Genomic DNA, 14,579 nt, shown 5'->3' on the forward strand with positions numbered 1-14,579 from the left:
TCATTTCTGTTTTATGACGAAGATCTCCCTGGCGTATGGCACCATGCCTGGCATATGAGAGGAATGCATTTCATGACTGACCATTTAATGCCTGAATAAAATATGTGGCAGCACCTTATTTCTGACCTGGGCAACTGAATGGACAAGGTGCTAGTCCTTTATACAGAGCCACTCTGAGGGAGGTCAGGGAAAGCCTGGCACATGAGTTTTATAAAACTAAATGAAATTGCCCAAGAAAAACATATAAAATGAGAAAAATGTAATTTTTTTGCATTTACTTTATGTCCGGCATTGCTCTAGACATTGCGGGAAAGGCTGGGAAATGGAAGAAGACAAAAGCCCTTGATCTCCTTGAGCTTACATGGGTGAGGGGGCACATTTTGACATTAGACGTGAGAAAAGAGTACATCACAAAGACTATTTAGGGTAAAGTAAATGCTGTGGCAGAAGCTGAAATTTGAAATATGGTTATCGGCACAGGCCTAACTGAGGACATGTGAAGAAAAGCTTGGAGGAAGTGAGGAAGTAAGCCATATGGATATCCGTGAGAACATTCCAAGAAGATGAAAAAATAGCAAATGTGAATACACTGAAATAGAAGCTTATTTGATGTGTTCTAGGAGGAACAAGAAGGCTGTGTGGCCACAGCAGAGAAAGCAAGGAAGAAAGGCGTAGAGGATGAAGTCAGATTAGTGACTAAGTTACAGTGAGAACAAACTTCACTGTGAGTGAGGTGTGGGCATGGGACAGGCTGAACGGAGGGATGTCCTAACAGAACTCACGTTTTGAAAGGATGGTTTTGCCGGGTGACTTCTTAGCAGCACTCTGGGCAAGGGCGGCTGCAGGGAGAGCCACTAGGAAGCAAATGTAGCAATTCAGGTATGAGAAAAACACTGGCTTGGACCACAGTGGCAGCGGAGGAGGTTGTAAGAAGCAAGTCAGTTTTGGGCTGATAAGAAGGCAAAGCCAAGCCAACGGGATTTTCTCAGTGATTAGATGTGGCACTGTAAAAAGTCAATTTTTAAAAATCCAGAATTTTTCAGAGGTTTCTGACACCAAATGCTCAAAAGTTGAGTGGCCTTTATTGCGTAAGAAGCAGGGTTATGTGAAAAGTGGGAACTTCCTCAGCCATCCAGCACAGTGAAACTTAAGGGATGGACAAAGGAAGACAACCCAATAAAGACACATCAAAGGAGAAGCCTGAGAAGGAAGATAAAACAAACAATGAAATCTATTTCTACTGAGAACAAGAAAGTGAATGATACTTCACTTCTTAAGTGGGAAGATGGACTATTAATGTCACCTTCCAAGACTATACCATTTAGCCTAAGGGCTAGACAATGAGTTCGTCTGAAATAAGCAGAGAAAGCTTTTCTTACAGAGAAGAACCAAGGGTTGCTTGGTGGATTGGGCAAGGCTCGAACACTGTATTGTAAAGAAGAAAAAGTAGAGCGAAGAACAAATAACTTAAACAGTATTACCCTTATACCCTCAGGACTGTAATGTGGTCAGTGCTGGCCCATGCGTTGTCTCTGTAGGATGATGAGAAGTATCAAGACTGCACACGATGAGAATCTTTACAGGAAGAAAAAAGACTTGAGACAAGCACACTAGTTTTCTACCGATTTTGTAACAAATTACCATAAACGAATTATAAAAAAAAGACCCACAGATTTTTTTACTGTACAGTTCTGGAGTTCAGAAACACAAACTGGGTTTTACTGGACTAAAATAAAGGAATCTAAAGGGCCACAGTCCCTCTGAAGTCTCTAGGGAAAATCACTTTCCTTGACTTTTTCAGTTCAAGAGGCCCCCTGCATTTCGGCTCATGGTCCCTTTCCTCCATCTCTAAGCCCGCAGCAGCCCCTGCTGTCTATTGCATAGTGTCTCTATCTCCTTAAAATTGGCCCCAAATTTCATACAGAATATCTGAATGAAACAAAGGCAAAGCTTTAGTGGTGAGCATGAGATGGCAAGTCTTTTCTTCATAATCGTCCTAACAGAAAGAAACTGTACCCGTTATCTGCCCAGCAGGACCTTGACCTCTTTAAGAACCAGCGACGACTTGACAGGAAAGGAAAGTGAAGTATAAACCACTGCTTCAAAACCAGCAGCTGCCACAAACTGTAGTGACCTTTCAGTGTCCCACCGACTTCCACTCTCTTGCTTCCGGCAGGGGTTAGAATCTAACATTTCTTTACAATGGCCTCTCTAACTCCTTGGACTCAAGGTAAGTGAATAAAAAAACTAGAGGAGTTCACAGGGAAGTCAGATGCTGCCATGGAGAGTGCGGAGGCATGCTTGTCTAGGGTGTGGTTAGTGAATCTACATGAAGTCCAGTCTTCGTGTTAGTGATAGGGTTTGGCAGAACGGAGAGTGTGGACCTTTGAGCAAACCGGTCATGACAGGAATTCCAGGCAGTCTTTCTACGTATGTTTTCTTTGACAAGTTGCTTACCTCTTTGAGTCTTAATTCCTTTTTTTCCCCATAAGATTAAGAAAATCATACCTTTTACCAGAGGGTTGCTGTGAGTATAAAGGAAACAAGTTTTATTAGAAACCCAGCATACGGCATGCGGTGGACACTTGATATTAGCATGCTCTCCTTAATGATGGAGTTGAGCAGAATCAGACAGGGTCAACTCGAGCTTTGAGGGTAAATGAGAAGGCAGTTAGGACAAAAAATGTTAATGGGGCACAGGACACTGACAGCAGTGCATGGACAGGGTAAACGCAACTACAGTGACTGGGATTCTCCCAGAGTTCTCTTTGCATGAGCAAAATGGCACCCACAGGAAACACCTATTAGGAAGCACAGAAGGGGCAGTTCAGGGCATAGGGCTGAGATACTGGGCCATGCCAGCACATATATGGAACAAAGCTTGCTCGAGTGACTTAAATACTAAGCGGTGCTTACCTCCCCCTCTGCAAAGTTCTGTGGCAAAAATGGCAGTGAGTGAATAGAAAGTGGATATGAGAAGGAGAAGCAAAGGAGGATAAAAAGAGGAAGAAAAAGAAGAGGAGTCGGAGGTAGAAGATAAAGAAAAGGAGAGTATGTTTAACATGAAAATATGTTTTAAAAGTGTTTTGTACAGTGTTTGCTACACAGCAAGCCGCTATGTATGTGAGTTATTGATACTGGCTGACATTGCTGAACTCTGAGGTGAACACAGAGTTCACACCTGCCTACCTTCGAAGTCCAAGTTCATTCTCTTTTCTCATTCAGCCTTCTAAGTGCAGAGGGAGGAGTTGAGGTGGGGAAATCAGAAGCAGGAGGTAAACCAGTGTGTGTTTACGGCTCAACAGAGTCAACTCAAGCTTAAAATGAATTTTTAAATCCTAGGGTAAAAGAAAACATGAGATGAAGTCAAACCAATTGAGACTCAAGACAATGCAGTGAAGGAGGACAGGACATAGAAAGAGCATTCAAGATATTTACTAAACCCAACATCACAGAGGAGGCTGTTTGTTGAGGGATGGGGGAATGTTGACCATCACTAAATGGATGAGTTGTCTTTATTGAAAAGTACAGTATCACACAGATCTGTGTTTGGAATGGGGGGTGATTATACCAGCCCACTGTGGTGTGGATGCAGGCATTCTTTAAGGACTGCATGACCTCTTACACATGCAGGGCATAGTTATTTATGTTCTTTTTTTTGCATGCAAAATCTCATGGCTGGACTCATGCCTTATCTTGATGAGAGCTGAGTCATTATTGTGAACCCCCATTTTCGAGGCCTTTAAATCCCTTTATCTTCTTCACTGTAAAGCTTTTCTTCTCCTTTGGGAAACCTTCCTCCTCAGATCTGTGATTTAATGAAGCTGTCACACAAAGGACCCTCTTGGTCATCCTGACTTGTTACACACTAGCCAGTTAGAGTACTCTAATTTCTCCAACATGATGATGAGTTCAAGATAGTTGTGGAATCAGTAAAACTAGTCAAAACCTCATGTGAGATGTTCTTTGGGAGAGGGGAGAATTCTACTTCTCTAGAATATCAAGCTGCATGACCCTAAGTATCTGCCAAAAACCACATTTCTGATCACCTGATAAATGACTCAGCAATACGAAATCATTTTACAGAGGAAAACAAATCTGAAATGGAGAGAGACACAGGCATATCACGGCATCATGCTACCCCGATTCCCTGATTCTCTTCCTTACCCTTTAGTCAGATTAATTCCTGTACTTTCCACCCAATACAAACCAATAACTCCCCTTTTCCCTTCCCCCATCCCTCCCTTCTTTATCATTCAGTTTGAGTTAGGTGTCTATTACTTGAAATGAAAAAGTTTCTAATTAAATTAGAAGAAGATATTGAAAAATTAATAATGTCTATGTTTGGAGGCCTCTGATTCCAATCAGTGGCACAAAAATATATTAAGGGGTATTTTTAGTATCTAAGATGTGGGCAGAGGCAAGGAAGTCTGAAGGCTGCTGTAAGAGAGAAAAAAAAAATACCTTCAGTTCTTCATTCCTAATAGTAGAATTCAGGCTCCACATGTATGAGAACCAATGGAACAGCACAAAGGAACATTAATTATTTCCAAGAATTAGGGGTTGAAGGAAACCACAGAGTCCTGGTCAAAGATCCAAAGCAGAGAAACCCGTGCCCAGCAGAACAAAACTAAAAACACAGTGAAAGGCAGTTCAACATGAAGGAGGTAGAATTCACCATGACTGGATTAGAACATTAAAAATTAATCAACCTCATCTCAATATTAGGCAATTTAGAGGCATGGTGTGCATGGACCCTCTGCTCTTTATGCGGGCAGTTTGCAATGAATGATAATAAGAAATTCAGCACTTCAAAGATAACATAAAGAATATTCTCCCTGCATTGTCTTCTTCACTGTCCACCCACAAAGCTGGAGAGTGCAGATTAGTGATGGAAGGTGAAGAACCACCTGAGTCAGTAACAGAGCCCAGGCGCTGCAGTTGACAGCTGTTCTGGTTCCTGGGGAATGTGAGCCTGATCCTAAAGTGCGCCTGAGGCTGAGAAGCTGGCAGCCAGGGCAGTTCAGAGTGTCATGACAGAAGGAATGCAAGAAGTGGAAGTGTTTACCCAATGCCTATACCCCCACGGTATCTTGAAAGTAGCTTACTTGTTTTTGATTTTACAGGCTCATCAGTGGAAGGGATTTGCTTTGTCTCAGAGGAGACTGGATGTTTTAGTTAATGCTGGAATGAGTTAAGACTTCAGGGGACTATTGAGAAGGTGTTGAGAAGGTGTAATTGTATTCTGCAATATGAGAAGAATATGAGATTTGGGGGGGCAGAGATGGAATGATATAGTTTAGCTATTTGTCCCCACCCAAATCTTATGTTGGATTGTAACTCCTCATGCTGGAAGTGGGGCCCAATGGGAGGTGTTTGGTTCATGTGAGTAGATCCTTCGTGTGTTGGTGTTGTCTTTGCAATAGTGAGTGAGTTCTGGTGAGATAAGGTCGTTTAAAAGTATGTGGTATCTCCTCTCCTCCTTACTCCTGCTCTGGCTATGTGAGATGCTTGCTCCTCCATCACCTTCTTCCATCATTATAAGCTTCCTGAAGCCTCCCCAGAAGCCAAGCAGATGCCAATGCCATGTTTCCTATCAGCCCTGCAGAACCATAAGCCAATTAAACCTGTTTTCCTTATAAATTATCCAGTCTCAAGTATTTCTTTATAGCAATCCAAGAAAAGCCTAATACACAACTGATCTCTTATTACCTTTTGTTCTCCCTCCTCAGTAACCTCACCCCTACTTAGTAAAACTCACTTACCTACATACAAAGAGAAGAAACTTGTATTTGTGATGAATGAGAATGGCAATCACTAACAAAAACCCCTTATCTTAAGATAATTTCTTAAGAATTTTATATGAATAAACTCACTTTATTTACTTATGTCAACAGACAATCTGTGAAACTAGTATTATTGTCCCCATGGCAATTCATGAATGTATTAGATCATGAACCCAAACCTCTGTGACAAATTTAGGAAATATAAATTAGATAAGCATTTATCTCGCTATTGGCTGGCTCTATTTTTTACAAAAAAATACTAAGCAAGAAATTTTTCCAAGTGAGAAGGCACTATTTGATGTATGCATAATTGACATCATTATCTATCAGGTGGCTTGAATAAGCCCAGCACCCATTATAAGGTCATTAGTAAAAGGATGGTATTAGGTTCAGAGGGCCAATTGGCTGTGTTCTAATCACAGGAGAAGCAGCATCCCTGACAGGGGCCTTGGGGGAAATTGTACTGAAGCAGCTAGAAGTGTTTAATGACCAAAGCAGGGAGGGAAATCAGCACCTGTTCACCAATGAGCAGGATAATTTCAGCTGGGGGTGTGGAAAAGCTTAGAGACAGGGTCCCTGCCACCTCTTATTTCTCATTTTCTTCCTATTTCTTGATACTACAGCAGCTACAGAAAACTGAGAACTCTCAAAAAGATATCTAAGCAAAGACAGAGGCAAAAGAAAGGAATACACACTCCTCCTGTGAATTAAATAAGTAGGCTTGGCTCAAAAGATGGGTGCATCCTAACCTAGCCCCAAGTACCCTCCCGCTACTGGCACAAGCCAGTTTTAGGATAAAAGTTTTGTACTTTTGTTTACAGAACTCAAACTTCGCTTTGAAGAGCGGTAAGGCCTTAGGAAGAGACAGGGAAACAGCCTTCTAATTGAAGCAGAATCTAATTGTAAAATCTTTTCTTCAGTAGGCATCTACATGTTCTGTTTTAATGCACCAATTACCGGTGCTCAGTTTCCTGCCCAGCAGCCTAGGGAGGGAAGAGCTGAAGAAGAAAATGATATAATGAGAGCCCCGCCTGGGACAAGCCTAAGTGCCTCACACAGGAGCATCCTGCTCGGTAGCAAAGAGCTCCTAATAACAACATAGCTGAAATCACCTCCACCAGACTAGGGAGAACAGAATAGATGCCAGCATCCCAAAAAATCTCTTCTCCATGCATTTTACCCACGTGATTACATATTGGTGGCAAAAGTAAAATATTTTAGTTATAATACATTTTGGAAAGAGGCCCTGAAACTTCCTAGGCTGGATAAGCCTGACTTATTCCTATTCTGATCTCTCCCCAAATAAACTTTTTGCAATATATTAAAATCTTCCTCCCCCAAATAAGAAGCATCTTTCAATGCCTGATCGATTTGATTGATCATTACATTTTTAAAATGTTTTTCAATGAAAACTCTCTTTATATTTTCATTATTATTGTCTTCGTTGACAAATAAAAATTTTATATATTTATTATGTATGCCATGGTATTTGATATATATACACATTGTGAAATAATTAAATCAAGATAATTAACATATTCATGACCACATATATTTGTGTGTGTGTGTGTGTGTGTGTGTGTGTGTGTGATGAGAACATTTAAAATGGACTCTCTTAGCAATTTTCAAGTACAGAGTACAATGGTAGTTACCAAGGACTGGGGGCACAGGGAATGGGGAGGTGTTGGTTAAAGGATAAAAAGTTCCAATTAGGCGGGAGGAATGAGTTCCAGAGCTCTATTGTACATCATGGTGACTATGGTAAATAATAATGCATGGTATTCTTGAGGTATTATTATGCCCAGTGTACTAACACAGAGTTTAAGAAATTCACCAAAAGCACACAGTTTGTCAGGAAAGTTTACATTTATTAAAATATACCATGTATCAGCCATGGGATTAAGCACTCTACAAGGGACTATACCACTAAAACCACAGTCATCTTTCAAAGTGAAAATTATTACCATTTTTATCTTTTCCTGTAGATGAACAGTTAGAGACTCCAAGTGATTAAATAACTTTTCCAAATTCCTACAAATAGAAAGTGATTTGGGGGTGGAATAGGGGTAGCAGGCTAACGCTGGGAGACTTTCTCTCATATTTCAGGCTGACTTGCTAGTTCACAGGAGTGGTTTTGAATAAAGATCTTTTTACTGTGAGTGAGGACTTAGAAAGTTAAAATACAATCCTGTTCAATACGCAATTGGATAACATTATATACAGAAAAGTATTTAATGTGTGAACCCCCAACCTGAAGATTTTTGGTTGTTTTGGTTTGTTTTCACCTGGTGGGTGTGCAAGTGTGGAGCTGTTCAGATGCCCTGATACTCACTGACGTAATAGAACCTTGGGTGGTTTAGAAGCCTCGGTGGAAAGTCATGGCTCTCAGAGGAGGAAAGAGAGACAGGAATGGGAAAAAGAAAAGCAGGCATCTTTGTTGGCACGGCAAAGGATTCTGGAAAGAACATATATGTCTAATAGGATCCAGTGAATTTGTTTGCTGTGGGATCTACAATGAGGACTTATTCCCACATTATCCATGGAAATGTCAATAAAATTCAGGATAATTACTGTGTTTTCTACAACTCTGTTTCCTTATTTGGAAAACAGGAGGAAGTAATGAGCCCTGTGTCAAGACTGTTGGGAGCACATGGGGAAAGCTGATTCTCTTTTTAAATCAATAACATAACTGACTCTCAGCCCAATGGAAAGTTGAAAAAAAGAGCTAGCAACTGTATGAGCTGATCAATTACACATATTCGCAACCCCCACACTCACACATAACAAAACTGTGGCCGCCAAGATGATGATGATGCTGTCTTTAGTTAACTAACACACATTCCTTTCTTTCATTCTAACTGCCTGCCCACCATTATTATTATTTTCAATTATCGAGACTATGACAAACAGAACAGGCAGGATCCTGATCTACATGGAACTTAAGAAAGAAGCCTAACAAATAATTTTGGATCCCGACTGATGCATGAAGACTTGTGTTTTTTGATATGGTAAAGAACGACTGAAAGTGGAAAGTGTTAGAGCAGTCAAGAACGGCTTTTTAAGAGCAAGAGACATTTGACAATAAGACGGAAAAGCATTCCAAGTAGAAGAAAGACCAAGTTCAAAAGCCCATAGATGGGAATTGAGCATGGTGTGGTCAAGTAGACCAGTGTGGTCACAGCACAGCCAGCAGTATGGGGAGCAGGAGGATATGGAATTGGAACATGGGGAGAAGCCAGATTATGCAACATTAGGTGCACAATGATGGGCAGTTTGTATTTTAGCCTTACTGTAATGGATAAGTTACTGGAGAGATAAGACTTAATAAATCCTTTGTGAAAAATGAACCAGGGATTGTTATGAGTGGAAACAGGGAATTCATTATCATAGGTGAGAGGTGGAGTTCATGAGCAAGGCTGTTTACAGAAGTTTCATTTAGGAGATAAAGTTGGTTACACATTCTAAAAAAATTTCAGTTAAATTGGATGTTGGGTATGAAAGAAAAGCACAATACTAAGCATGATACTAGGGTCTCAGTTTAACAAACATTAAGTTAAAGTGAAATGGATGCTTCTGCATGTTGAAACTGAGCTAAAAGGAACATGACCTCATGGAATTGAATAAGAATTGAGATCTGAAAGGCCCCATAAAGCATTCCAGCCTGTGGCTGCTGATGTGTATTGTACATGTCCTAGAGTCCCAACTAGCCAAGGCTAGAAAATCAACCAATTATCAGTAGTAATAAAAGCAGCAGTTTTCTGTAACGTGTGACTGAGAGGTAATCTTATTTACTTAGTCTACCAGTCCAAATGCTAGTCTTTTCCAGTAACATCCTCACCAACTCAGAAATAATGTTTTGCCAGCTATCCAGGTTTCCCTTAGCCCAATAATGTTGATACATAAAATTAACCATCACATATCATTATACCCATGCGTGATGCTTAGTATTGAGTGTCAACTTGACTAGATTGAAGGATGCAAAGTATTGTTCCTGGGTGTGTCTGTGAGGGTGCTGTCAAAGGACATTAATACTGGAGTCAGTGGATTAGGAGAGGCAGACTCACCCTCAGTCTGGGGGCTACAGATAATCTGCTGCCAGTGTGCCCAGGATAAGAGCAAGCAGAGGAATATGTAAGAACTTGCTAAGTCTTCCAGCCTCCACCTTTTTCCTATGCTGGATGCTTCTTGCCCTTGAACGTTGGACCCTAAGTACTTCAGTTTTTGGACCCTTGGACGTACACCAGAGGTTTGCCAGGGGATCTCAGGTGCTTGGCCACAGACTGAAGACTGCTCTGTCGGACTGACTTCCTTACTCCTCAGCTTACAGAAGGTCTATTGTGGGACTTCACCTTGTGATCATGTGAATCAATTATCCTGTTAGTCCTGTCCCTCTAGAGAACCCTGACTAATACACCATGTTACTGAGGCACAGAAAGTTTCAAAAGTATCATTCAAGTGTAATGTTGTTTTTTATTAAAATATTTCAAAAACCAAAAAGGCTAATCTATATTCAAATATTTGTCTATCTTCTGATTTTCTAAACCCAGTCTTGCCCTTCCTGCCTAGAACCACATTTTTTTCTGATGTGCAAAATACAAAAAATTACTATGATCCAAACTCAAATGTATATATCTTTAAAGGCAATAATATCTCATTCAAAGCTAAAATATAATGTAAGAGAAGAAACCAGTTATTACCATATCAAAAAATTTGCAAACCTCAGTGAACGAGTTAGTCTTTGCAAAGAAGTGGCATGGGTAAAGAAACTTACCCTACACCATTTAATTATGTCTCAAAGTTATGTTTGTGATTTCCATAAAATACATCTATAATCCTGACCTCTTAAAGACTGTACACCCTAACTTCAAAATACTATGAATGATTAAGCCTAACTAGAAAATATGTACTATAAGCATATACTAAGAAATGAGCTCTGTTATGGATATAAGTGATAGGATTCAGAAATACTGGCCCATAAGCAAGAGCAATGCCCCAAGGTTTGTAAAATCACATGTGATTTCAGATAAGTCAGGCCGCCAATGATCTCCTTTGTCTATATGGAGATGAGAGGCAGATGGAGCTGGCTTGACAAGTTTTTGCAAGGCTCTTCTCCTATCTCCTCACCTAGAGGCTAAAATTATCATAAAAGGAAAATAGAAAAGCAGGGAGAGGAATGCTTCCATGAAACCAGGGTGCTGTCACCCAAATACCCTGTGATTCATTCCTTAGGAAGTGGTTTCAAATAACTTGAAGAAGGAGGTTTTAAAGAAGAAAACTGGATCAACCTTTTTTTTTTCAATCCAGGTAATTATCTTTTCTATCTCTAACAGGAAGCAGCCCTGTTAACTAGATGATCAGCTATGCTCATAGTGATATAAGGAAGCCATCATCAATGAGGGCCTGACTGTCCCCTTCCCATACAAATAATCTATATTCTTGAAATACTTGTTAACCTATGCTTCCTGAGTACCCGTTTTTGTCACCCCTGCTGTTCCCCTGTATTTAATATTTTCCCAATCCCTTCTTCACATGCTCTCCAATGCTGATCTTTCTAAATTTTGCTGACGTAACATCTCTCTGTGTGTTCTATCTGGAAACCTTTCTTTCTTACACCAAAAACTTTCCCAGGTCTTTTCAAACCACTATAACATCATTCTTTGAGATGTGAGAGTGAAGTCTTCTTAATAGATATGATTAATTATCAGTAGATATAAAAGCAGCAGTTGACTATAATACATGACTGAGAAGTTAGTGAATACCCCAAGTTATAAGCAAGGTGACATCAGCATAGTCATGGAGACAGAAGTAAATTTGATAGTAAAGAGCATAAACTTAATAAATTAGTTTTTTTCACTGTGTAGCTAACATAGAAGTATAAGCTTGCAAAACAGAACCAAAAGTACAATGAATTAGTGGGAATTGTTCAGCGACCACCGTCCAGCAGATAGCTTGGGCCTGGTTTGTGAACTCAAGCCCTGTATCCTCTGGGATGGGTTCTTCCCCTCCTTACTGAAAGGTAAAATCATGTAACACATTATTCAGTCACTCAGTAGGTCACTTACTCATTGATGTACATAATAATAATAATAATAAACATTTATTAAGAACTTAATATATGCTAAGTATTATACTATTTTATATGTGCCTTACTAATTTGATTCCCACTCTAAACTTCTAAGTATATACTATTCTATCCCTATTTTACAGACAATGACAATAAGATGCAGAGGATTTGAAAATCTTTTCCACAGGGACATGGATATTCAGTTCCAGGGTTGTGATTTGAACCTGGAGCCTTCATTGGGCACCTTCTCTGTGTGAGGGTCTGTGCTTGGTACTAGGTACTAATCAGATATTGGCCAGAAGTGGCCAAAAGAGTGTCCCCTCCTGGTCCCAATGAGGTCATTTTTCATGTTCTTTTTCTTTTCCTTGAAAAATCTGATTCTGCATTCCGGTCTGTGTCACCTGAAGCTTGAGATAGCTCTTATCCATGGTTCTCTGTTCCCTGTTAGACATTGCCCAGAGTTCAGTCCTGAGGATTCTGAGGCTTCAGCAATTTTTTCTAAGTTTAGCAAAGGCATTGTAAACCTTCTCTACTTCATTTTTATTACTTCATCATCTACTTCCAACTGGGAAAATCCAAACAATGCATAAAGAGTTGGAAGAACCACAGAAAATATCTCTTTGGAGATAATGTTAAACTAGGCTAATCACTGATGGGAAACCTTTTGTCTTATAAGCAAACATTTGATCGTTTATAGTTGTTTCTGTGTTCCTTGTAGTATTTCTTGGCTTGGTACATGGTGATGCTATTCCTTTATCTGTCTAGTAGGAAGTCATATCATTTATGACAGGGGTTGGCAAGCTGAAACCCATGGGTCAATCCAGTTACCTGCCTTCTTTTGCACCGAAAGTCTTATTGAGATATAATCATGCTTATTCATTAACATATTGTATATAGTCACTTTTGTTATAACAAAAAAGTAGACTTATTGTGACAGAGGCCACATGGCTTGCAAAACTGAAAATATCAATTATATGGCCCTTTCCAGAAAAAGCCTGCCAATCCTAGCTCGATGAGATAATGGTAATATTTGTGAAAGTCGTTTTGATTGTAAAATGCACTGCTGTAAGAACTCTGGCACAATATGGGAAACTGACTATAAGAAATTCTATCCCTAAGCGGAGATCAGCTTTTTTTTAACAACTCACTGCATGCCTTTGCCTTTGATATACCTGTATTACATGAGCAGAAGTGACAGTTCCTGAGCTATTTCTATATGGTCCATTGTAAATTTCGAATATGTCTGTTGAATAATGTAGAAATGCCACAGGTGAAGAAAAAGAACTACTTTACTGAATACCAACTATGTTCCAAGTCTTTTATTTATACATATCATTTCATTTCACACTTAACTTGCCTGAGTAAAGTGAGTATCCTCATCTCTCCTTTACAAATGATGCTAAGACTAAAATAAAGAAATGTATTCAGGATACACAGTTAATAAGTGGAAAGGAAAAGCTGTACATGCAAGCACCCAGACCTCTGAAGAACTTATTAGTTTTGCTCCAAAGACTTTTCAGTAATAATGTCTTTCACTTATGATTTATGTAGTTTCATCAGATGTAACATTTTTCTCTAACACTGTGATCCACAGACAAAACTGGTACCACCCTCTTTGTTTTACAAGAGACTTGCAATATAGAGAAAGTCATTCAGTTGCTAATAAAAAAATGTAATGCTTATGTAATTTTAGATTCAACAACAAAAAAATTTCAAAACAACCTTGAGCAGCCTCGGTTCATTTTCTCAACTTTTAAAGATGTGGAAATAGGCCGAGACACACAATAAGAGGCTGAAATTTACACATCTGGATATGGTGAGCTTAGGACCTAAATCCTTGCTGACTCCAAATTCTTTATTCTTTCTCTGACCTTAACACATCACTTGGAGCCTACTAGGCCTCAATAGATTATTGTTAAATACGTGCATAATTAATAGTTTATTTTCTCTTCAAGTATTTAGAAGAGAGCTAAGACATTTGGCTTGACTTAAAGTATCTGAAACATATACTTACTGAAAAGCATAGAATCATATAACTTTCTCTCCTTAATCTAGCAATGCATGCTTTTGCCTGATTATGATATAAATCTCTTTTCTTTGTGTAAAAGCTGTGCAACCCATTTACAAATGTGGCACTGTTGACAAGACCCAATGTTTGTTTTTGAACCCTTTACTGAGTTCCAATTTGAAGAAGTTCCATCTTTCAGTAAAACCTATGTCCTATAAAACTAGATATACAAGTGAGCATTTTGCTCCATAAGAATAGGCCCATAAGGAGTGTCTGAGAGAAACCTTCATTATCCTTCTCTTTAAATTTTGTCAGGCTATTTAGGGTACTTGTGAAGGTTTCATGTTGCAGGACATTTTCTTTGTCACATTTTGTTTTTGAATTCAGTCCTACACAGAACAAGAGTTGACTGAGTACACATATTGTGTGACATATTGCACTAGATCCAGGTTGAGAGAAAAGCAAATAAGACATGGTCACTGCTGACTAGTGTGCCACCAGCTCCATGGAAGCAAAGAAGATTCAGAGAGACACCCAGAGCCGCATGGCAAGGCAGGTAAATAATAACAGTTTTCATGGTATAAAATGTGGTGGGAAAATAAAGAAAAACAGTCATTTTGTGGGTTGAAGGCCATTAACTTAGGTTACAGTCTTTGAAGTGAGTAAACTGCTTGCAGACAGAGGTGAGAATGACATTACAGGAGGAGAGCCAGTAAGGCCA

General features: G+C 39.5%; 1 long non-coding RNA gene across 1 annotated transcript in view; it reads left to right on the plus strand.

Moving 5' to 3' along the window:
* The first annotated feature begins 822 nt into the window (after positions 1-822).
* Positions 823-14,579, plus strand: part of LOC118148484 (uncharacterized) — a 39,167-nt gene continuing 25,410 nt past the window's right edge. Inside the window, exon 1 of the long non-coding RNA XR_004735309.3 lies at positions 823-2,230. This is a non-coding gene — a long non-coding RNA (uncharacterized LOC118148484). The remainder of the gene's footprint in view (positions 2,231-14,579) is intronic.

The sequence above is a fragment of the Callithrix jacchus genome, chromosome 16, assembly GCF_049354715.1.
Source record: "Callithrix jacchus isolate 240 chromosome 16, calJac240_pri, whole genome shotgun sequence".
Classification (NCBI taxonomy): domain Eukaryota; kingdom Metazoa; phylum Chordata; class Mammalia; order Primates; family Cebidae; genus Callithrix; species Callithrix jacchus.